Raw genomic sequence first — 24,841 nt, 5'->3', positions numbered from 1 at the left:
AGAGAAAGACAAATGTCCACTCAGCTGCATTCCTGGGCTCTTAGTGTATGTGAGTTTGAGCAGGGGTAGTGGGAGGGTGGCGGTCCCAAAGAAGAAGAAGAAAGCATTGTGGTGTGGAAAGGCCCAGCTTGGGGGTCAGTGCCTGAGTTCTAAACCCAGACCACGCCCCCCCCCCACTGGGCCCTCAAACACCTCACAAGGTGGACGGGACAGGGCTTCTCAGATGAAGAAATGGAGGCCCCGAGAGTGGAAGGGACGTGCCCAAGGTTATGGAGGTCATGACTGCAAGCTGGTCTCTTGGACCCAGGAATTTGGATTCTAACCCAAACCTCTTTTGAAGACATGGAGACCAGGGCACTGCAGGAAACAGGGCTTTCTCAGAACCGGCTCTGCCTGTTTGACACTTGATCTGGGCTGGGGAGGTGGGCTGCTGGAATGAGCGTCAGATCAGATCAGAGATGGGGGGCGGGGACGCGTTCTGTGCATCTACTGTGTGTGGACTGAATCCGCTTCTTGTCTGCGCCTCTCGAGCGGGGATGCTGTGTGGGAGTGCAGAGCGGGGCCGGCAGGACTCAGGAATGCCCGGATATTGGAGCCAGGCGGGCAGAGGATCGCTCCTTGTGCGTCGGCTGGTCCCGTGGGGACCCTGGGGTGCATTTCTCCGAGGCCACAGCTGGCGGCATCTTTGGCACTGTGGGCCTCAGCTGACTCTGGGTTCAAACCACAAAGTCTCTGCCCCAGGGCATCAGGGAAGGCCCCAGGCAGAGCCTGATGGTAGCCTGGGCTGTGGTCAGTTTACCGAGGAGGCTGAAAGCAGCAGGATACCTGGGTCCTGGACCCTGGGCCCTGGGAACAAAAGCGTCCTGTAAAGGGGCGGCCCGCCCACGTTTTACCTTGTCTGCTTACCTGCCTGAGCCATAAAGAAACTCCCGTGGTGACTTTGGCCTGTGAGCTTGGACAGGCTTCTGGTCCTGGGGGAGGAGCCCTGAATTTGGAGTCACATGACCCCAAGACCAGTCCCAGATCTGCCGCAGCATCAGCACACAGCCGCGACGAGTCACTTACTTGCACTGAGCCTCAATTTTCTCTCCTCTCCTAAGGGCTAATCGTACTGTGAGGAATGATGGAGCTTGTAGACGCGAACGGCAGACAGGACATTATAGGTCCCTGATGACTGTCTGTGGATGGAGTGGATGATGGAATGAATTCATCTGGAGCTGCCCCAGGAAGGGGTGTGTGGGGTAGGACGGAGGAGAGGATGGGATCAGAGGCACCGCATTGCGGGTTTATGAGAGACCTTAAGTATCTTGTCCAACGGCATCATTTTAAAGGTGGAAAAACTGAGGTCTGGAGACAGGGAGGGACTTTCCTGAGGTCACATGGCGCCTAAGTCCCATATCTAGTCTCTTCTTAATCTCGCTGTGTCCGTTCCAGCTTGCCTCCTTCAAACACACAGCGGAGGCCCTGCTGGTCAATGAATTACACAGGCTTTCGAATCATCAGACTCGGGTTATGATCCCCGGCTGGGGGCTTTGTCGAGGCCAGCTAGCTTTGTGAGCCTCAGTTTCTCTTATCTGCAAAATGGAGATAATAATGCCAACCTCTGTGATGATTAAACGCCCGGCTCACTGTAGACATCGAAACGAACGTGAGGACGAAAGCCCCAGATGTGGCTGCCCAGATAACGTCAGGCCCCACATATCCTTTGTTGGATGCCATTGTCCCTGGGGGCTTGCAGGGCAGAGTCCCTCAGAGGGCACAGAGGAGGGGGAAGTGGCAGGCTCTCCTCTCCAGGATGACAAAGTCAGACTCAGCACAGCGACGGGGGGTAGGGACAAGCCAGCTGGTGTGACCTCGGGCAGGGGGTGCCCTTCTCTGGCCTCGGCACTCTCACCCATAACATGAGGGCTGCTGCTTAGGTAATTTTAAAAGCTCTTCTATCTCTGATGTTCAAACATTCTCTAAATGTATTAATTTCAAAACTCCTGGCAGTATTTCCAGGAGCTACATTTTCTACAGGTCAGTTTTGAAATGATAAGTAGGCAGCTCATTTGTCTCCCAGCCCATACAGGTGGTTCTAGGGGCGGGGGGGGGCGGGGAGGGGAGGTGTGTGTGACACATTTTCTGCACTGTGCGCATGTCAGTTTTCCAACGTCTCCCCGTTACCCCTAGTAGGCAGCTCACTCACGAAGGTCTGCTGTGCCAGGGTGCCTGGGGGTGCAGGCTGGGCCCCTGGATGGGGCACTCTCCTCCCTCCGAGAATGTGGCCACACCTGTAAGACAAATAACCAAATAGCTGCAGCGAAAACCGCTTTACATCTGAAACATGTTAACAATTGAGAAGAAAAAAAAACTCGGTGGGAGTGTTTCTGACATCGATCCTCTGAATAACTGCTTCAGACATTCATTTAGCATGTTCACAAGGAAACTCACTAACGTGAACTTTCCCCAAAACAAGATACACGGTTTCTAAAATTTCTCTTCCAGACCCAGGAAGGTGAATCTTTGTCAGCGGCTTCCTTGAAACTCAGAATGTAGGGAAAAGAACGTGTTCTCGGGGTTCAGGAGAGCCTGGCCTGTAGTTCTGTCACGTATTGCTATGTTCCTTTAAGCAGATCATGTCACTTCCCTGTCCTTCCTGGGGACAAATCAGTGGATGCCTATCGAGAAGCGAGCTCTGCCCTCAGGTGGTCCAGAGGCCGAGTAAGGGTGAGTGGAGCCCCTCTCTCGCCTTGCTGCTCTCTCTTACACCCTGGCATCTAAAATCATGCCCCGAACTTTCGCAGGAGCCTCTCCATTTGCCTAGAATGTTCTTATACCCTCGGCAGCCTAGCAAACTGTTTTTCATTCTCTGAGACCTTCAAGTTTCTCGCTCTCTGTGAAGCCTTCCCTGACCCCAACCTACCTACACAGCCAGTCTGAGCTAATCAATCCTTTATTCCCATCTGTGTTCTCACGGGGCTGGGGACGAGGTAGGTCTTCAACTTACACATGATGCAGTGAGGGAATAAACTGTAAGGTCCTTTTGCAGATGTATGTACACCTGAGTAAATGTGAAGAGGTGAGGCTCCCCTTAATGAATCTCTTGGTGCTCATAGCAGTGTCTGGTGTGTGAAATGTATTCGAGGAATATCTGTTGAAACAATAAATGAAACAGTAAATGAATGAGTGAAATGGAGTCTTCATAATTAGGTCAGAGGCAATGGAAAGTATCTCATTCTTTCATTCAACATTTACTGTGTACACAGGATGTCAAGGAAAAAGAGCAGACATGGTTCTTGCCCTTATGGAATTTACATCCAAGGGGAAAGGGGGTCATTACACAAGAAACTGCAATAAAATTGATACGGGTAGAATGATGTAGGGGTAGATTGCAAGGGAAACCAATCTAGTCTAAGGGTCTGGGAAGTCCTCCTGAAATAAGTGGTTCTTAAGCTAAGTACTTAAGTATGAGAAGAAACTAACTGGATGGAGTGGTAGAGATATTTCAGTAAAAGAGATACTTCGGAAATGCAAAGACCCAGAGGAGGGTGGAGGGCAGACGACCGCGGAAGTTGAGGTTGACGAGGTGAGTGAAGGACACGTTGTCGTAAAGGACCCGAGAAGCCATATTAAGGAGTCTAGGCTTTGTCAAGGGTAATGGGAAGCCACCCAAGGAATTTAAGGCTATGAGTGACAGGTTTTTAAAACTTAATCTAGCTACAGAGTGGGAAATGAATCGGAAGCAAGCAAGAATGAGGGAAAAGCAGTCCAATAGAACCGTATGCTGTAGGGGAGTGAGGTTCTAAAGACAAAGATGACATGAGGAGTGAAAAGTGTGCGTGGTTAAAGTGATCACTGACATTCCCATTTATCACCAAATATGCAGAATTTACTATCCCACTGATCCTTGATCCCAGAAGCTCACAGTGTGACAGGGGAAGACCCCATTCACGCAAACAGTAAAGGACATTACAGAGCTTTCCCCTGGGCTAGGAAGAGTCTCAGTAACTCTAAGGGAAAAGGATGAAGAGAGAAACCGTGAGCTGAGATCTCCTGGGAAGTCATCGTGTCAGAGGGGAGGGCTGCCCAGAGCACTGACAGGGACACACAGGATACGAGTAGAAGGAGGGAGAGGTTCTCAGGTAGAGGCTGCAATGAGAACAGCATGCAGTAGAGATCAAAAGAAGACTTACCTTGAAGGAATTATTGAAAGCTAAATGGTTGGAAATATCAGAAGGTGCTATTTTCATTAGACTTGACTTCTCACCTTCAAAAAATTGTTTTTATCCTCAAGGTTTGTCTAGAGACACTTGCTTGTGATCGGGTGGACTGTGTTGTTCGGGGTGGGAAGGCATTTGGCATCTTCTCAGTGTGAACTAGACTGACGGGGACGGCATGGGTCGGGTGGGGTATTTGTTCTCAGCGAGGAGCTGGATTGCGCTGTTCGGGTGCTGATTGGAATATGATGAGATCTGTTGTGAGATGGAAAGACTGAGCTGGCACGGGTTAAATTTAATTGAGTCGTGTTTATTGTCACGGATTTCTTTAGTTATCCTAGGCTTAGGGCAGATCGTTTGGCTGGCCTGAATAGAATTCCAAGTGGCTGACTTGGAGCCAGTTGGAATGCACTGGATTACATTAGGTCAGCACTGGTTGGCTGAGGCTGGTCCTTTGAGACATTTCTCAAACTTCCTGAGAGTGTGCGGTGAATCCAGTTTGGGGATATGTTTGCGGGGTGAGAGGAGAAGGGAAGTGCCCCTGGCGCACCGCGTTAGTGCCGCCGACCCCCCCGGGCAGTCTGGTGTATGCGGTCGCATCAAGGGGCATTGCCAGGGCGGGACCTGGGTCCCCTGTCCCACCCACACCTTCCTCGTCCCAAGACTGCCCCTCCCCCCCACATCCTAGGCAATGCCCATTTGGGCCCATTTTGCTCCCCGTCTGAGTTCCATTTCTTTCTCTGGGCCTCTGTCCCCCCATCTATGAAATAGATTGAAATTCCTCGCGGTTCACAGAGCGCACCCCTGCTTATTCCGTGGGCTACTCGCTCCACCCCCGGGAAGTCAATGCTGTTGTACTGATGGGGGAGACTGAGGCTTGGAGGCTGAGGGCTCTCCAAGGTCACACAGCCGGGGTGGGGGGGGACCTGCCAGTTACAGAGCTCTTCAGATAAGCCTCCGCACCGAACCCCGCAGAGCCTCGTTGGGGCTTGGCGCTGGGGGCTGGGCAGGGGCTCCGACGTGCCCATGAACGGATGTGGTGATGTCTGCCCACGGAGTGTTGACATGACCCAAAGGCCCTGTAATGGAGCAGTCCTGGGTTCCACAGAGAGGCGTGGGAGTAGGAGAGGACTGTGGTCCCTAACAGAGGGGAGGAGGAAAGGAAGGTAGCGAGCCAGCTGGCCTTTCTGATCTGAACCCCCAGGTAGAAGAGGCATAAATCAGTCCCGATCAGTGGAGCCTTCCTGGCCTCTGTGCCTCGGCTGGACCGTGTGATGGGGAAACGCCTGGAATGGCAGTCAGGAGACCTTGATGTGGGTCCTGCTTCGTGTCCTGTTGGATGAGTCTTTCCAGCTCTCAAACCCTCGGCTCCCACCTCTGTAGAATGGAGGCGCTTGTGTCTCCATCAGGACTCTTTTTGGAGCTCAGAACCCGGCGCACAGTAGGCGCTCTGTGTGTTATCACTTCTCCCGTCTGCCCGTGAGTCCCAACGCGGAGCCACTTAGCCTGAGCAAAATCGGTATCTACCGTCCATTCCCAGGTGACCTCCTGTAACCCCTTCCACCCCGGGCAGGTCGACTGACCTGTGACCCTGAGGTGTTGACAGAATCTCTGACCTCTGGGAAGGAGCTGGTCACTTTACTGAGTTTGTGCAAATAGATAAAGAACAAAGTGGCCCATAAATCAGGGCAACAGGAAAAACAAATAATTCTCTCCCCTCTGGGAAAGGAGCAGCAGGGATGTGGCAGATGGGGTGAGGGGAAAGCGGTCCAGGCAAGTTCCCTCAGGGTTTCCCCTGATGCAGGGGACCCTGTTGCCCACCTGGCCATGGGGGGAGGGCCAGTCTTGGGAAGAGGAAGGTGTGAGTGGGGCAGGGGACCCAGGTCCCGTCCTGGCAGTGCCCCTTTATCCAACCATATACACTAGACCTCCAGGTCTCCTGCAGGAGTCTGGCCACTGCCAGAAGCCTGGCCTGGGGGTTGGGGAGAGAATGTCTCTTTTCTTTAAAGGAATTACCGGTTGTCCAGTGTCACCGGAGGAAAGAACAAGCCAGGAATGGGCCTCACAAGGTCTCAATTAAAATGTGAACCAACCACTGACTGTGTGATGATAGATCAACCTGTCGCGGCCCTGAGTCTCGGTTTCCCCACCTGTAAAATGAGAGGTTCATCCCTGTCCTGCCTGCCTCACCAGCGTGTGACGGAGGGACAGGAGACAACACGTGTGTAGGGACGAGGGAGCCGTGCAGTGTCCTGCGAGCCTGCCACCCGTTTCAAAGCCTGGCTTACGGCCGGGAGAGTGTGGGCAAGTGATTGAACCCCTCCCATCTCGGTTTGCTTTTCTGGAAAATAAGGATGGTGACAGTCCTGCCTCCTGGGGTTATTCTGACACACTGTCTAAGACACCACGTGTTATACTAGGTGTTTGCTAAGAAAAATTTCTCCCCATCCTTGTCTCATCAAGATCACACCTTCCTTTCTGGACCCTGAAACATTTCAAGGTGGCTCGAGGGCGTTTATGGAAAGGTAAGGACTGGAAGAGGAAAAGCCCGCACGCCGTGTACTGCCCTGGCCAGGCCCCTGCCCGCTGCACTCAATCTGCCCCATCCACACCCACTCAAGGCTCTGCACTTCCTGTTCCTAAGGTGACCAGCAACCCAATGTCCCCAGGACTGAGGGGTTCCCTGGGATGTGGGACTTCCAGTACAACCTCTGCTCCTCTGAGCAGAGAAGGCCCTGCCTGAGGAGGCCACGTGGCCCCTTCCGCTCTCTGCTGAGGCCTCTTCCACCACCAGATGTCAATTACACCCCCTCTCACCTTGCTGTCTTTTCTCCAAAGCTCTTCTCACCATCTGGAATATTGTATATGCGCTTGTTTATTTATTTGTCCCACTCCCCTCTAGAATGTAATTTCTGTATGAGCAGGGAATTTGATTTTGTTTTAATTTTAGAGAATATGTCCTTTAATTCTCTAAATAACCCCAACGGGCAGGTACTGTCACCGTCGATGTTTTACAGAAAAGGAAACGAGTCTGGGAGGGGTTCAGTGATTTGCCCATACTCTCCCTGCCATGAGCCAGCATCTGAGCCGGGGGGACACCATTCTATTTCAGTTTTTTGTTTTTGTTTTTTGTTTTTGTTTCTTTTGTTTTTGCTGCTGTATCCCCTGGAGCTTAGAATAGAACTTAGCAGGTAGTAGGTACTTGATAACATTTTTATTGAAGGAACAAATGAATGAATGAATCTGTGGTCCTTGGATCTAGATAAAAGCAGAGAAAAGGCCAAAAGCGTTGCTTTTTAAAATGAGGATTAAAAATAAAAGTTTATGGCTGTCCCGCGTTGACTAATGAGGTGCGGGCGCTCGCGCACAAAGCAGGAAGCGGGGTCGGATGCTCAGACTGGAAAAGGAGAGACGGGGAAAGTGCAGTGAGACTTCAAAGCACCAACAGCTTCTCGTGGGCTGTGTCTAAGCATGTGAGGCCCAGAAGTGCGGCAATTAATCAGGTAAGTCCAGCCCACTTCTACCCAATGGCCTCAATTATCTAGCTGTTTGAAAACTACCCGTTTTATGGGTAATGAGTGTTAATAGGCTATTGTCCGGAAACAGTCTCTCCCCGGGTTTGCTCTTTGGCATTCAAGAGACCCCAGGCATCAAGAAAGGTTCCCTGTTTGAAACTCACTCTCTGCATCTTTAACAGGAGGACAAGACGGCCTACTTCAGCAGGATGCTGTCCAAATGAAAGAGTGGGCAGAGCACCTGGTCCAGGACCTGGAACCCTGGCTGCGAAGCGAACATTCCTTTCACTTTGGTCATCACCTTCATGTCTCTCCCGACAGGTCTAAAGCCTGACCCTCTGACTACCTGCCCTCCAGGGCCACCTCATCTCTCTAGTTCTGCAAACTCCTCCGAGCGCAACCAGAGAACTGTGAGAAGAACAATTGCTTTCCATCCTTCCTGAATCTCTCCCCCTAGAACAGAGCTTGCCCTCCTGGGGAAAAATGACTGAGCCAGGAAAAAAAAAAAGGAGAGAGAGAGATTGCAAAGGAGAGGGAACTCCCATCTCTTGAGCCACTGGTTATCGTAGCCCAACTCTTGTGCTGGGCCCTTTCAAAGCACTTTCTCAGTTAATCCTCACAGCAAGCCTGCCAGGGGAGGGTACCATTATGATCGCATTTTGCAGATAGGGAGACTGAAGCTCAGAGGTTTCAATAGCTTGTCTAAAGTTAGACAGCCAGGAAGTGATGAAGCTGGGACTCAAACTCAGGGCCTATGGAGTCATCAACTCCAGGGCTTTTTGGATTACATAAGTATTGAACCAAGAAAACCAGGGCTGGAAAAGTCTTATGAGATCTTGGAATCCAACCCCTTATGTTATAGGTAGTCGAAGACCACCGGAGAGTGGAAAAGGCGGTGCGAGCATAACGGGAACGGCGATGATACTATCGTAATGGTGACAGCCAGCCCGGAGCACGCGTCTGCTGGGTGTGGCTGAGACGGCAGGCTTGGGGCCCACTGTGAACCGCCATTCCTGGCCCCACTCCCTCTGCCGTTTCTGCCCCCTCCTGAGGTTCCAGCCTTGCTTACAGCGGCTGCGACGTCATCCCGCAAGCCCTGTGGCTGCAGCCGCGAAGGTGGGTGGCCCAGGCTCCTGCTGTAGCCCACTCTGCACAAGCACCCACCCTCCCCGCCACCTTCCAGTGGCTGAGCCAATAACTGTGGGTTTCTGGTCTTTCCTGAACTGGATGAAGGTGCCAAAGGAGGGTCTTGGTGTTTCTGTCTCTGTGAACTAAGCACCCAGCACAGGGCATCTCCCGGACCTCGTGTGTTAGTGGCGAGGAATGAACGAGTAAAGAGGACGTGGCCCCACAGCTCTTTTCCTAGTTGTGTGCTCCCCCCAGCCAGACCCTAGTCTTCCTGAGGGGCACGCGTCCCGCCCAGCTCCATCCTCCTTATGTGTCTGCATGGGGTAGGAGTGGGGGACAGAGTCATCTTGGAGAGGGGAGCGGGGAGGTATGGGGGAGGGATATTCTGACCTTCTCGGGCTGCTTCACCTTCTGCTGAGAAGCCCTGCCTTCCTGGGAAGACGAGGTGCACTCCTGTGTGTCACCCTGGGCAGCAGTGCTCTTAACACCCCGGAGCCCGGGAAGGGTGCAAGTTTCCAAGTGGCGAGAGAACCTGGGAGGGGCCGATATGTCCCTTGAGGGACAAATGCCACCACCACACAGGACGGGCGGGACCTGGAGTCCATCTTCAGCTCAGCCCTGGTCCAGCTCTCCCTGCCCCCAGCCCCAGTGCAGGGGGACGCCCGTCCCAAGTGCAGGACTACCGTGTGCAGAGGGAGGGCTGCTGAGGGGAACCAGGGTGGCGATGGGGGCTGATGTCAAAATGAGTTGAAAAAAAATTTTTTAAGACACTCTATTCTTTATTTCTCTGGAAAACACTAAACGATAAGAAAGCAACTCAATAATCAATGAAAATTGGAGAGCATAATACTGGTACCATTCTAAATAGCACAACTGGAAACACTATCAACTCTACTAGGTGTGGGCAATGTTCAAGCGAGCCCATATTAGCACCGCCACGTGGGACCGTCCACAAGTCAATCAGCGAACACGGAGCAACTACTGCCTACTCAGGTCTGTCTCAGATCTGTGCAAACGTCTCTGAGCCTCAGTTTCCTCCTCTGTGAAATGGGGATAACGATGCCCCGCATACCTCGGGCCTTTCTCTGGGAGGGACGGCAGGGGCCAGAGAGAGAGCTGACGCAGGGCGCCCACAGCGACCACCCAGCTAATTAATGTCTGCTTCTTCCTCCTTCCCTTCCCTGCTTCATAGGGATGACAGCTTATGGGAGTAAGGACACAAAAGAGAACATACACGTATGATTCCATTTACATGAAGTTTTGAGACAGGCCAAGCTAACCTACAGCGATAGAGATCAGAACAGAGGTTGCCCCTCGGAGGTGGAGGGATTGGCTGGGCGGGGCTTCGCAGGCTGGTGAAAACGTTCTTTATCTTCATAGGGGTGGTGGTTCCACAGGGAGACCTTTTTCAAACTGTAAAAACCATACACTGAAAACCTATACATTTTATAGCCTGCAAATTATACTTCCGTAAAAACATAGGATGCGTAATTCATAATAGCGAAAAGGCGAAGCAACCCAAATGTCCATCAGTGGGTGAGTGGATAAATAAAATGTGTCACATCTATACAGTGAAATGCTATTTGATATTAAAAATGAAGGTCTGATACACGCTACAATATCATGCTACCACATGGATGAAACCTGGACATATCTGCTAAGTGAAAGAAGCTAGTCCAAAGTCACATGCTGTATGATTCCGTTTATATGAAATGTCCAGAACGGGCAAATCCACGGAGACAGAACATAGATTAGTGGCTGCCTAGGGCTGGGAGGACTGGCACTGCTGAAAGGTGTGGGATTTCTTTTTCCGGCGGATGAAAGTGTACTAAAATTTTTCTCAATAGAGCTGCTTAAAAGTTATGCCAATATAAAATACCAGTCAAAATACCACTCCTCGATAATTTATCTTTTAATTTTTTCTAATAAAATTAAAAATAATAACTTAAATTTGACAGACCCTTATAATTTACCTGGCATTTTGCTCTTATCTCATGGAATGCTCCCAAATTAACCAGTGAAGAGAGAAATCAGCGCTATATTAGTGGATATGCGTGGGCTGTGGCCCAGATGGGAACTGGGTTCAAATCCAGTTCTGCTATGTGCTAGCCGTGTGGTATTGAACAGATCATTCCAATCCCTGAGCTTCATTTTTCTCATCTGTATAAATGGTGGTGATAACACCTACCATGAAGGGGTGGTGGTTGAGAGAACTGGGGATACTGCACATGTATAGTTAGCACTCAACAAAACGTCTTATTCTTTTCTCCATTTTATAGATGAAGACGCAAGGTCAGGCAAAGCTGATCAGGTAAGGTGCCTAGACCAGTACTCAGGCGACTGGACATGGGTCCTCTTGTCCTATGTCCATCCACACTTGGTCTCTTACCGAATGGTCTGGGTTCCAGCCACAGCGACCGAGGTAGTTGTTGGCACAAACAGATACTCAACAAATGCTTGCTTGAATGTAATATAGTACAAGAGAGGAGATTGAAAATCAGAGAAGTTAAATACAGCCCCTCGGAAAACACCTAATTTCTAGTTCAATGTCTGTGGTGTCAATGTGTCGCAACCCCAGAATCTCAGTCCTCATCGACACTGGCCTGTAACTGAAGATAAACACGCTATCGTGCTGTCTGCTGGACAAGTCATGGAGGTGGAGGGTCCTACATCAGACACTGTAGAATGGGATTTGCCTTGCTACCAGCAGAAAAAAAAAAAAAAAAGAGGAGTGATCAAATGTCAAGTAGTGGCAAAGAAAGACTACTCGTTTACCAGATTATGTGAATATTTGCTGTGTGGATATATAAGAGGAGGAGGTCAGTGTAGCCACCAGTTCTATTCAGGCAGTGACACATGTTTCATAGGAGCCAGAGAGCTTGCAGATGCACAGCCAAAACGTCTAGTAAGTGAAAGCACAGTATGGGCCCAAGAAGGTGGGGACCACTGGCTCATCCATTGACTGTACGACTGAAGAGCTTGGAGGGATCGAAACTTCTTCCCAAAAGAAACAAGTGCAAATATTTCATCCACATACAATCTCCCCTTGAGCCTTTGAACACCAAATCCATGCAGCTGCAGAGGGGGCATGTCAACATTCCCTTTCTGTGTGTTGACAATGCAGATAACGTCATTTCATCATACATCTCATTCTTTTGACCTTCCTGAGGCCCCCTGACCTCTCCCTGCTGAACAGCTGGTGGGGCCGACGTGCCCAGGGCAGCCCACAGCGTCACCTAACCCTATTGGCCAATTATTTAATCTTCTGACCTGAGTAAACAATCCGGGAAAGGGGTAGCCCCATCCCCTTCGGTCAATCCCCAGCTACAGAGCTTATGGTGAGTTGCGTTGGGGAGGGCAGGGTGGCAGAGGAAGGCTGCGTGTTGGCTTTCCTCACTTTCTGAAACCTGTTGCTTCACCAGCACTTTGTGTTTTTGGTGCTAGAATATACATCACATAAAATTTATCATTTTAACTATTTTCAAGTGTACAATGCAGTGGCGTTAAGTATATTCCCATTGACGTGCAACGGTCACCACCATCCATCTCCAGAGCTTTTTCATGACTCTAAATGGAAACTCTATACCTATTAAACAAAAACTCCCCATTTTCAGCTCCTAGAAATGTCTATCCTACTTTCTGCCTCTGTGAATTGCACTATTTTTAGGGACCTCATATAAGGAGAATCATATAATATTTGTCCTTTTCTGTCTGGCTTAATGAAGACTTAGCGTAATGTCTGCAAGTTTTATCCATGTTGTAGTGCATGTCCTTTCCAAGGCTGAGTAATATTCCATTGTATGTATAGACCGCATTTTATTCATTACCAGCACATTTTTACCATCTACTATTTGGTTCTATTCTAGGCACTTTGGTGTATGGGTGAGGAGACTAATGAGGTTAACAGCATTTAGACATTCTTAATATAACTGATGATTAAATCAATATGCTACTAAAAGATGGTGGTGATGGGGTTAACAGAGGGAGACATTTCTGAGGACTGGTCTAATCAGAGATTTGGGAAGTGACCTGAAATATACAGTTTCCTGCGTGCCTATTGATTCTCCCTTGTAAATTGTTCTTTTTTGTATTTGTGTACTTGAGCAGGCTGAGAGAAGGGTGAGTTAGCTGCAATGTGTCAATTTCCCTTTTATTTCTAAGCAGTTTCCTTATCGGTTTCCCTATTTTATACCCTGCTGTTGATGCCTCAACTTCATTATCAGCTTTCTTATTATCATTTGCTATTTTAAAAACATTTTTCTCCCTATATGGTCAAGTGTCTTTGGGGATGATGCAAAAATAGAAAAACTATACCTTGTCTGTTATCAATCTGTCAACTTGATTTCCTTTTATTTGAAGTTATGGATAAATTTCACCCAACCCTTCCTCCCCCATCCTGCCCTCTGTCATCTCTCCATCTCTCCTCTCTGCAGCCTCTTCTCCCGTCTGCTTGGTTCCTCTGGAGCCGTGGGCACAGCATCATCTGTCTGTGCCCCTTTCCCTCTGGTCAGCAAAGTGACCAAGTAGAGCATGGCTTGAACTCTCCAGGTTTTTCTTATTCTTTTGCTGCTTGTTATTCTTTAGATTTGGTGGTATTTGGGATGTCTTGGATTAGTAGAGACAAACTCTGATCAGTGAGGGTTTCTGATATTTACTGATATTATGATAGTTTATTAATTTCGATTTATAATTAAAAAGAAATCTTTCAAAGAGTGAGCATAATGACTTCCCTGGTGGCGCAACGGTTGAGAATCCTGCCAATGCAAGGAACACGGGTTCAAGCCCTGGTCCAGGAGGATGCCGCGGGGCAACTAAGCCCATGCGCCACAACTACTGAGCCTGCGCTCTAGAGCCGGCAAGCCACAACTACTGAAGCCCGCGTGCCACAACTGCTGAAGCTCATGAGCCTCGAGCCCGTGCTCCACAACAGGAGAAGCCATCGCAGTGAGAAGCCTGCGCACCGCAACGAAGAGTAGCCCCTGCTCGCCGCAACTAGAGAAGAGCCCGCATGCAGCAACGAAGACCCAACACAGCCAAAAATAAATAATGAATAAATAAATTTTTTTTAAAAAAGAGTGAGCATAACATACAAGGCTGGTCCTCTCCCCCAAGAACATTCCAGCAGTACTCAACTAACTGCTGTGGTCCCTTGTATATACCAGGCATTACCCCTCTCTTTGCCTTTGCCCAACGGCTCCCATGAACTACATGTTTAAACAAATATGCCATGCGTCTTTCTGCTGTGGCACCTCTAAAGCTTTGCTGCACGCGTTTGTTTAAATGTCTGCCTTTTCCTCTTGATCTGAGCTCTTCCAGAGCAGTGATGGAGGCACAAAAGTCACAATCCTTTTGCTCGAGCGGCTAACAACAACATGGGAAGCCAAACACGTAAAAGCCAGCTACAAGACAAAGGCGTGAGGAAGATGCTTTGGAGGAAGGAATAATCAAGTGTATAGAGGGGGGTTAAGTGCCGGGGGAGTTTTTAGTTAGAAACTGAAAAATGGGAGAGATTTACAAATGAAGAAGTACTGGGGTGGATTGGGGCCATATCAGCCAGTGAGAAGAGCGTAAGTGGAAAGTGCATTCAGAAAATGTCACATTGGCTGGTGAGGTAAGAGAAGTGACCTAGGAATTGAGGAAGGCCATGGATCGCCAGCCTAGCCATCAGCGCTTGTTCTGGGTCCACGTGGAGCCACTGAGGGCTGTGGAGACGGGTGGCTGTCGTCCCAGTGTGCCTTAGGAAGATTAATCGTCGTGGTGGGGGCAGCGAGACCGAGGCAGAGGCTCTTGCGACAGAACTGAAGAGAGATGGTGAGAGTGGGTGGAGACCAGGGGCAGAATGGAACTATGGGTACTTCCCTGGGTAGGAGTTTCCCGTGGATGTGTCAGTGGGCGGAAGAAAGCGGATGGAGAAGCATTTCTCCACCAACGGGGCAGTTGTCAGAAAGCAAGTTGCTCTCCCAGGCCCAGTGTTTATTGTTTTCTGTCACAGTCTATTTTCTGCTACATAATGCATCAGGCTGACCCCTACCCCACAGACTCTGCGCCAGAGGCCTTGCTTGGCCTCAGCCCTTGGGCCTGTGATTGGGCCGCTGGGCTGACAGGCCCCCCGGCCAGCCCCTCTTCTGTCCCCCGAGGTGGGAGGGCTCAGCAAAGCTGCTAAGCCCCTGCGGGGGCTTCCACCCCTGGTAGGGGCAGAAGAGGCACAGCCGTGGGCGAACCGAGGCAGATCAAAATGTGACGGAAGCACAATTCCCCACCTGATCATTTGCCTCAGGACAGTCATTTACCCCGTTTCCTGGTCTTACCTGCAAGAGAACAAGATTCTGGCAAAATAAAAAGTGCTAGAAAGAGATGACTCAACATTGAAGAAAATAAAACAGACACGGGCCATCACCTCCGGTACTGATGTTGTCATGGCCCCTATTATCGCTGTGGTCTTTAAGGGCTGGAGAAAGACGTTGAAGCAAAGGGGCTGCCCCCCCACCGCGAGTTCTGGACAACTCATAGTGAGAAGAGCCCTGAGTGGTACCCGGAGCTACTCAAGTCCAGCCTGGAGACTGGGCGGGTCCAAGGAATCAGGCCCTGGTCTCCAGGTCAACCACAGTAGAACGCTCAGGAGCACAGCGTGCGTGCGTGCGTGCGTGTGTGTGCGCGCGTGTGCGTTGCGTGCGCGTGCGTGCGCGTGCGTGCGTGTGCGGGAGGTGGAGGCTGAGAGTGGGCACAGCGCCCAGTGGCTGGAGGGGGCAGCTCCCCTGACCCTCAGTGGGAGCAGGGCCCAGGGAGGAGCTGCCAGAGTAGACCTTCCGTCCACGGCCAGAGATGCCCCCCAGGGGAGGCTGTGGAGGGCAGACCGCTCCAGCTCAGGACAAGAGCCTGCTTCTGTACATGGAAACATAGGTTCCTCTAGGAACGCTCTGGCAGAGCCCCGGGAGCCCTCAAAGCCGTCCACCAGTTGTGTATGCAGTTAACAAAAATGCGGTATGTACCTACTGCGCTCCGTGGGGTTTTCAGGTGCTGGGATGAAGTGAACATCTCTCCCTCCAGAGCTCCCATCCCACAGTGAAATGAATGACAGCTCGCGTGGAAGGTAGCAGTTTACAGGTTCTCCCGCTATGCTAACTAACGGTGGTCCCACCACAGCCAGGCTACGATCTCCATCTTTGGGAAGGTAAGTGATTTCGCCCAAGTTCAAAGAGCTAATAAGTAACGAAGCAGATAACGTCATCCGGGGGCCCCTCCACAACCTGGCTCTCAAGGAGCTGTGATGAGCAAGTAGAGTGACGTAAAAGCACTTTGTAAACCAGGATGCAGTGAACGAGACATGGCTGTCATCATGAATATGAAGGAAATCGGAGGGGAGCCAGTCTGGACGGGAGCAGAAGGTGGAACAGTCCCTCCTTGGCGTGCTTGGGCTTTGGCTCGGGGGTGAGGGGGAAATGTCCTTTGCTCCCCGCCAAATGCCTGTGTCCCACTGTCTGCCTCTAATCTTTTGGCATGAGTCAGAAATGTTTGTTTTGGAAGCTGAAGGACCAAGCTTGTACCAGTTAAGACGAGTCCACCGCTGGACAAAAGGCAGTGCACTCAGACCCCTCTGCACGCAGGAATTCATCCTGTCACCTCTGTGTACCATCCATAACCCTAAAAGACGGTCCTGTCATCTTATCTGGCAAGTGGGGTTTTAGCAGTCCCTTCATTAAGCCCAGAGAACAAAGGCGGCTGGATGAGGGTCCCGGAACGTCCAAACACGCTGTCACCCCGAGTGTGAGGCTGAGGCTGCCTGGGGAGGGCCGGGCGCTGTTTACAGATGGGAGAGATAACCGCAGAGGAAGGTCGTCCCGGCTTCTTTTCCATCCTCCCTACCCTGCCCCCTGGGGGGGCGTCCCTGACCACCCTGGTGCTCCAGCTGGCCTGGGGGGCTTTCTGAGCTCCTGATGGAGAAATGCAGACAGCCCAGGACCCCTACCTTCACGGCTTGTGAGAGAGGAGGGGGTGAGAAGTGGGGGCAGGGAGTCTGCAGGAACCAAGGATCGGATTTGACAATGGCACTGCCATTGCTGCTAAGGGCAGAGCTGGTGGAAAATAGGAACCGAAGCAATGGGTAACAGTTGGAGTCACCCCCTCTGAGCCAGAGTGTTCTGAGAAATCTCTGCTTCATACTCCACCCAGCTAACCTCCTCCCCCTGGAACAGCAGTCCCCTCTCTGTCATCAGAGACAAGGGGCTCCTCAGAGGCGGCTTGGATGCTGTCAGTGACGGGGAGCTCACTCCTCCGGGGGGGGTCTGTTCCTTTACAGGGCAGATGCCTGAAAAACCTCCCCGGGGCTGAGCTATATCTTCTATTGCCTGTGTCAGCAGATTGGATGTTTACCTTGGCTTTGTGCTCTAAGACACTCCCAGGAGAGAAACTTTCTAGTGGATGAATATTATTATTCTCACTACCACCAAAATTCATGATCATCATCATCATTATTAATGATAACACCTTGCACTGAAAGAGTACTTCTTACTTTTCAAAGTACTTTCACACCCAAGAGTTTATTTGCTTATCCTAACAGCCCTGGGAAAGGGGCACGAATTAACCTTATTTTTTCAGATAAGCAAAGTAAGCCTTGGAGAGATAAAGTCACAGGTACAGGCCAGTAAGAAAAAAGGTGGGACCAGACTCCACGTTTCCTCACTCTTAGTTAGTGATCCTCGACTCGAAAGTAGCTCTCGCCATCTCTAGACGTTCTTCGAGGGTTAACTTTGTGTTTAGTGGCATTTCAAAGAATCACCTCTGCCCTGAAGATTATGGCGGTCCTATCCCCACTCCAGAATGAATAGGTGTTGTTACAAGATTTTAATCAATATTAGAAATACACTTGAATTAAAAATAAAATTTTTTTATTGGAGTACAGTTGATTTGCAATGCTGTGTTAGTTTCTGCTGTATAGCAAAGTGAGTCAGCTATACATACACATATCTCCACTCTTGTTCAGATTCTGTTCCCATACAGGTCATTACAGAGTATTGAATAGAGTTCCCTATGCTATTCAGTAGGTCTTCTTAGTTATCTGTTCTATATATAGGAGTGCCTATATGTATTTAAACACTGGAAAAGTTTGTTTTGAGAGCTAGTGAGGTCCCCGCGCCTGGAGCTGGGAGCGCGTGAGCTGATTAAGTATAGATATGATAAAGGACATTTGAGGACCAGGTCAGTGGTTGGAGTATAAGATATCCAGGTAGGTTTAAGTTTAGTGGCAGGAAAACTTCTTTTCTTCCCAGGCCCCGCTGTTAGCAGATTTGAGGACTCACATAGGAGGGCCCATTGGGGACATGGTGCTGTGTGTCAGAGCAGGACGGTGCTGCTGCTTCCAGCACAGGGCTGCCGGCCTCCCGGACACTTCGCGGCTTGTTCACAGCCTCCTTGCAATCAGGGAGCCTCCGCACAGACCCACAGGGCTGCCCTTGACCCTAGGACAGAGCTTCTGCGCTTCAGATCTTGCTTCCATGAGTTAAGTCCCCTTGTCTCCCCTCATGACCAGCGGAGCTTTTTGTCCTGATGAACAGACCTACTCCAAGGTCAGCCCCTGAGACACCTCCTCCAGGAAGCTCTTCCTGGTTTCCACAGCCTGTCGAGCCCCCGGTCTTCTGAGAGTCCCGGAGCCTGCCAGTCAGGACCTCCCGTTTGGCTTTCAGCGTGGAAACCTAGGGGTGTCACAGATGCCCCTTTTCCAGCATGTGCTGTGTCCCCGTCAGGATGCTCCCATTCAGTGCAGCCTCTGCTCTGGCCCCCTCTGTGCACGAGTGTCCTCTCATCGCTCCCCTACGAAATGCCTCCGGCGGCTCCCCAGCCCCAGCGGGATCAGTCACCCTCTCCTCCCTGCATGCACGGGCCTTTGGGTGTGTTCTGTTCCTCCCTCCAGCCTCGTTCTTCATCTGCCTCCCGCGTGCAGGTCCTCACTCAGACTGGCTTGAATAAGGCGCACTCTCCCGCCGCCCTCTCAGTGCGCAGCAGCCATCATTCCCCAGGTTCAGCTGCCCGGAAATCTCCCTTTCCTCCTTGTGACGGTTAATTTCATGTGTCAGCTCGACTGGGCTAAGGGATGCTCAGAGGGCTGGTAGAACGTTGTTTCTGGGTGTGTCTGTGAGGAAGTTTCTGGAAGAGATGAGCATTTGAATCAATAGACGGAGTAAAGCAGATCACCTTCACCAATGTGGGTGGGCGTCACCCAATTTGTTGAGGACCCGAATAGAACGAAAAGGCGGAAGATGGGTGAAGTGCCGTCTGGGACACCCACCTTGTCCTGCCCTCGGACATTTAGACCCGGACCTCCTGCTCCAGTTACTGGGTTTTTGGCGGGTTTTTAGGTTGAATTACACAACCAACTTGCTTCGTTCTCCAGCTTTTTGCAGATGGCAGACTGTGGGACTTCGGGGCCTTCATAATTGCATGAACTAATTCTTATAATAAATGTAACAAATGGAAATGTAAATTTGTATTTATATGGAAAACTTCTATCTGGTCTGTTTCTCTGAGAACCCTGATATAACCCTTGAAGGCTCAGCTCGAACGCCATGTTCTCTAGGAACACTGACTACCAGCCTCCTCCAGCCCTGCCAGGCTGGGAACCGTCTTCCCTTCTGTGTGTAACCACTGACCCTGTGCGCCAGGCTGGGAACCATCTTCCCTTCTGTGTAACCACTGACCCTGTGCGCCAGGCTGGGAACCGTCTTCCCTTCTGTGTGTAACCACTGACCGTGTGCGCCAGGCTGGGAACCGTCTTCCCTTCTGTGTAACCACTGACCCTGTGCGCCAGGCTGGGAACCATCTTCCCTTCTGTGTAACCACTGACCCTGTGCGCCAGGCTGGGAACCGTCTTCCCGTCTGTGTGTAACCACTGACCCTGTGCGCCAGGCTGGGAACCGTCTTCCCTTCTGTGTGTAACCACTGACCGTGTGCGCCATCCCTCGGTTTGTTCTGGTCACACAGAAGGGTGCTCATCTGTCTGTGAATATGCTTCCTAGATGGGGTTCTGGTGTCCCTGCTTAGGAAAGCATGTTCTCATGTTCAGAAAGATTCATGGACAAACACTTGTCTGCGTGTCCCAAGACCTTTGTTGATCTGGATGGAATCCCCCAACACACTCTTAACCTCTTCAGTAATAAGTGTGAATGCACACGCACACACACACACAGAGCACATGCATGCAACGTACGACACATGCACACAACGCACCTGATACACCACACAGAGATGCAATGCACACAACACGTGACGCACAACACATGCACGTAACACACAAGACACAACAAACATCCGCTCTTCAGCACTGCCTCCCACGTCCAATTCCAACATGTTTGCAGCTTTTTTTGCCCGACAGCTAACAGGCTGAGTAGACAGAGAATAGCCCTCAGTCAAGTTCTCTGGGGTCTAAGGACCGGGACTGATTCACTGTGTGGTAATGGGCAGGTCCCCTGCCTTTTCTGGGCTTTTTCTGCAAAATGAAGGGATGGTTCTGTGATCCAGAAGGTTCCTATTTGGTCTATATTCTAAGGCAAAGTGAAGGAAGCAACACTCTTGAGTCCTGTCCCTCAAGGAACCTGGGAAGTGCTTCCCGGCTTTGCAGGAAGATGGACTGTTGAAGTCTGCATGCACGCCAGAGCAGGAATGCAGGCCTTGGGGAACAGAGGCTGTGGAGGCACAGAGGAACCTCCTGAGGAAGGAAGCATCTGAGAGGGAGACCTCAGGTAGCACAGCGTGATTTGGGAAGTGTCAGGGGGAAAAGTCCCCCCCCCTTTCTCTGTCACTACGAGTTGTCAAGGTGATGTTTGCTTCGTCTCCACTTTCCTACAGTCACTGCCCTGTGATCGGCAAAGTGCCCACAGCTCAGACAGGCATCGCTGCATGGGGGTGAGGGAGCAGAGGCCTCACCCCCTGACGGCTGGCAGCCTAAGCAGGGCCTCCCTCCTGGGCTGGTGTGCTGAACCCGCTTTCTGGCATAAGCAGTAGCTTCCCTCATCAATCCCTGTCTGCTGCCATGACACTTTTCATTTGGGATTCCAGATATAGTATCTCTATGTCAATAGAGGGAGAAGGAACCCTAACCGGCTAAGAGGATGCACAGAAGGGAGGATGGCCTCTCAGAGACCTTAGGGGAAGAGCGGGAATGTTCCTCGCAGGGAAGCCAGAAGGGCATTCCGAGCAGAAAAAGCTTGAGCAGAGCAGAGGCACGAGGGAGCCTCAGTCCCCGAGGACGCCCGGCAGAGAGCGGTTGGCTTGTCCCAGCCTGGGTCCCTTCAAACAGTGAGGGGGCCGGGGTTGGGGGGACTGCCAGCCAGTCCTTGTCTCACCTCGGTGTTTGGGGACTTGGGTTGGAATTTCCATCACATCAGGAAACGAGCCCCTTCTCGGGAGAGATCGCGGGAGCTAGTGGGAAACGGATCTGGGGACGTTAGGCTTGATATTATTTCTTCCAATAGAAAGGCGTTGGCTTAAGCTTTCTGTCTTCTGCTTAATCACTTTCAGAGGTTCATGAGACTTTGAGGAAGGAAACTTTCAAACTCAAACCACATGCTGTCCACAAAGAACAGAAGCCCCCGACCCACCACCGGCACAGTGAAAGGCACATGGGCTCCGAGCTGGGCACCACTCCCGTGGAGGGACTCCTGCTGAGGGGCCGCCGTGCTCCAAGGTCCCAGAGCATCGTGGTCAGACCCAGAAGAAGGTACCACCGTCGTCCGCCTGGCACAAACCACGGCCCAGAAATGTTTGGGAACTTGTTTTAGGTCACCTGCGGCAAAATGGCAAAGCCAAAGGCCAGACTGCCTGGGTTTGCAGCCCGGCTCTGCCATTGACCTGCTGTGTGACTTTGGGCAAGTTACTTAGCCTTGCTGAATGGGTTTCCTTCTGTGTGAAGTGAGCATAGGGATCACATCTGCCTACTGGGGGACGATCGACCACCGGGTTTACCATGGACCTAACACAGGGCCTAGCACATAGCAAGTGGCCGCAAATTTAAGGAATGGCTGAGTACGTAAGTAAGGTCCGACTGGGATGCCACCACCTTCACAGGGCTTTGTCCCTGAAGCTGCTTGACATCAATCTGCTCAGGACAGGCAGCACCAGGAACTCTCCTCTGCTATTTTATTTAACCCTTAAATAGAACTTCCTATGTGCAGATACTGTTCTAAGTGCTTTCTAATCTACTATTACCCCCATTTTACAGATGATGAAAGTGAGGCACAGATAGGTCAAGTGACTTTCCCAAGGTTACACAGCTAGGCAGTGGTGAAGCCAGGATTTGAATCCAGACAGTCCAACTTCAAAGCTCCATCCTTTACTCCTGCACAGTGTTGCTGCCATCCTACTGTGGGTTTATTTGCTTCCTCCAGTGAGCCCCTGGGGGGCAGGACTTCGATGATTAATGCAGATTCCCCAGCTCTTCACATAAAGCCTGGCCCAGAGTAAGCAAGGGCTTGGAGAATATATTTGTTCAACTAATGGGTCAATGAGCATCATGGGTGGAGACTTTCACACAAGCTAGGTGTGAAAGTCCACAGGCAGACAACAACATCAAACAATATTTTTCATGTAATTCTTTTTGGAAAAAGTCCTGCTGGCTGTTCTGTTTTTCCCAAATGCAGGGGTCTGGCTCAAGGGACCAGAATTTATTTACCCTCTTTTTCGGATTGTGTCTGTCATTTCCTTTCTACCAGGGGGTGGGGTGAGTGGGGAGAAGGTCAGTTATGGAAGGCTCCACAGCGGAAGTGGTAGTTGAATGAGCAGGGGCGATTTAGGCATAGGGAAGCTCGGTGAGATTGCTTTTCATGTGGAGAAAATGCTAAGTCTTGAAGGCAGCATCTGTGCCGTAGGTGTCTTTTTATCTTCTCCTTTTTATTCTCTGTGTCTTTCACAGACTATTCATTCACTGTAACCTCTGGCATCCATCCATCCATCCGTCCGTCCACCTTTCATCCCTTCATCCATCCACCCATCCACCCATCCATCCGTCCATCCACCCATCCATAGAATACTCACTGAGCACTTACCTCGCTCTGGAGGCACACTGAGGCCACTGAATGGAGGCCCCAGAGACAAAATGTTATCTGATTATCAACAAGCAAGCACGTCAAGGTGCTCTACAGCGCAGTGTGGAGGGCAATGAATTCCCAGCCCCTGTGATACATAAGCCAAGATGGTCCAGATGTGATCATAAAAGGGGGTCTGATTGTCAACAGGGAATTGGATAAGAGGGCGCATCCTCAGGTTCTACCAAGTGCAGAGAGCTGACCTGCTGACTCGAGTGCTGGAAAATTCTCAATATCCAATATCCTGATATCTTGTGTCCTTAGTCACTCAAGACCCTGAAAAACAACTCCCTCTTTGACTGAGACTGGCTCGGCCCAGAAATGGCCCTTCCTTCTGTTCAGGCCTCACATCCCCCATGGCTGCTCCTTCCTGGCCAGAGGCTGTGGCCCCCGTGTCTCCGCAGCATGGAGAGTACGCGCTGGCTCACCACACACACAGCCCCCTTGTTCCAGGAATGCAGGCGGCTGCTTGGAGCCACTGCTGGAAATGGCCTCCCAACAGATGTGCCTTTAATTTGTTTCCGGGTCAGTGGCCCCCGTGCCCCGAGGAGGCCGCCTCCCAGGCAGGAGGCCCTAAAATTGCCCTGTGTGTGCGTCCCTGGATGAGGTTATCCATCACTGCCCGGCCTCTGCCCCCGGATGCCTCACTCTGGTGGCTGGCTCGAATCGGACCGCTTGATGTGGAGAAGGGGGGTAGCCGGCTCTGTCCCCTCGGGTGACGGCCCCTCAAAGGGCCAATTGTAACCACATGGAAGGGAGGCCTTCTGCCCTGGGCCCAGGGTCAGCCAAAGATCTCTTCCGGAACAGAGACTTATAGGAGGGAAGCGTGAGAGGTTTGCAAAGTTCTTAGAGTAGAACCCGTGATCGAGGTTGCTGTGCATTTCTCTATCCCATGTCCATTTACTGAGCACCTACTACATGCTGGGCACTGTACCAGGCCCTTCCCATGCACCAACTCTGATTCTCTAATTCTCAAGGAAATTCTGCCAGGCAGGTACAATATTCCCATTTGACAAAGGTGGAAACACAGCCTCAGAGAGCTGAGGTTTTCTCCAGCCCAAATAGTAAATGGGGAGCCGAGATAAGAACCTAGGTCCGTGCGGCTGAAAAACAGGGGCTTTCCCCAGGACCACACTGCCTCCCTGTCTAGGACAGAGAAGCTTGCATACAGTAGGTGCTTACTAAATCAGCATGTTTCCTCTATCGGTCTCTTTGTCTATAAAATGTGGATAATAACCAACTGGGTTGTTTTAAGGTTTAAATGAGATCATGTGTGTACAGAGCCTAGTGGAGTGTTTGGTGCTCAATAAACAAATAAAGGGGAGATGTTCAACATGCATGGATAGTAAGAGTGTGTGTGGTTTGTAGGACCCACTGCACGCTCCCTCGCCCCCTGCAATTCTCAGGCCAGTGCACAGGTGGGGACATTGCATCACAGAGGCCCAGAGAGGGCAGAGACTTGCTCCACCAAGCCGGAAGGTGGCAGGACTCAGCCCCCCGCCGCCAAGGCTTTGTCCCTCCACCACACTGTGTGCAGAAAAGGAATTGTTGGGTGAATGTGTCACCAGCTACGTTCAGGCGCTCAAAACCGTAGCTGCGATCAGGAAATCAACACCTCTCCACAGACAACTTCCTGCGAATCCACGGCAGCTCCCTGTTGCCTGGCAAATAAACTCCAATCTCTGATCCTGGCCTCCAAGGTCTTCATAGTCTGAGGTGCCTGAGTTGCCAGCCTCGCTTTGCACTTCTCTCCTGCCACACCGCAGCCCCACGCTAGCTAGATTATTCCAGGAGCTCGCAACACACCTGTGAGTTCACAATGATGGTCTTTTTCTAAAGCTGTTTTCTGGGCCTGGAGTTCCTTCCTCTCTCTCTATTCTCCCAGTTTCTGTCTATGGAACATCCTGCTGTCCCTGCCCCAGAGGTT

The sequence above is a fragment of the Tursiops truncatus genome, chromosome 14, assembly GCF_011762595.2.
Source record: "Tursiops truncatus isolate mTurTru1 chromosome 14, mTurTru1.mat.Y, whole genome shotgun sequence".
Classification (NCBI taxonomy): Eukaryota; Metazoa; Chordata; class Mammalia; order Artiodactyla; family Delphinidae; genus Tursiops; species Tursiops truncatus.
This window is presented reverse-complemented; position numbering follows the sequence as displayed.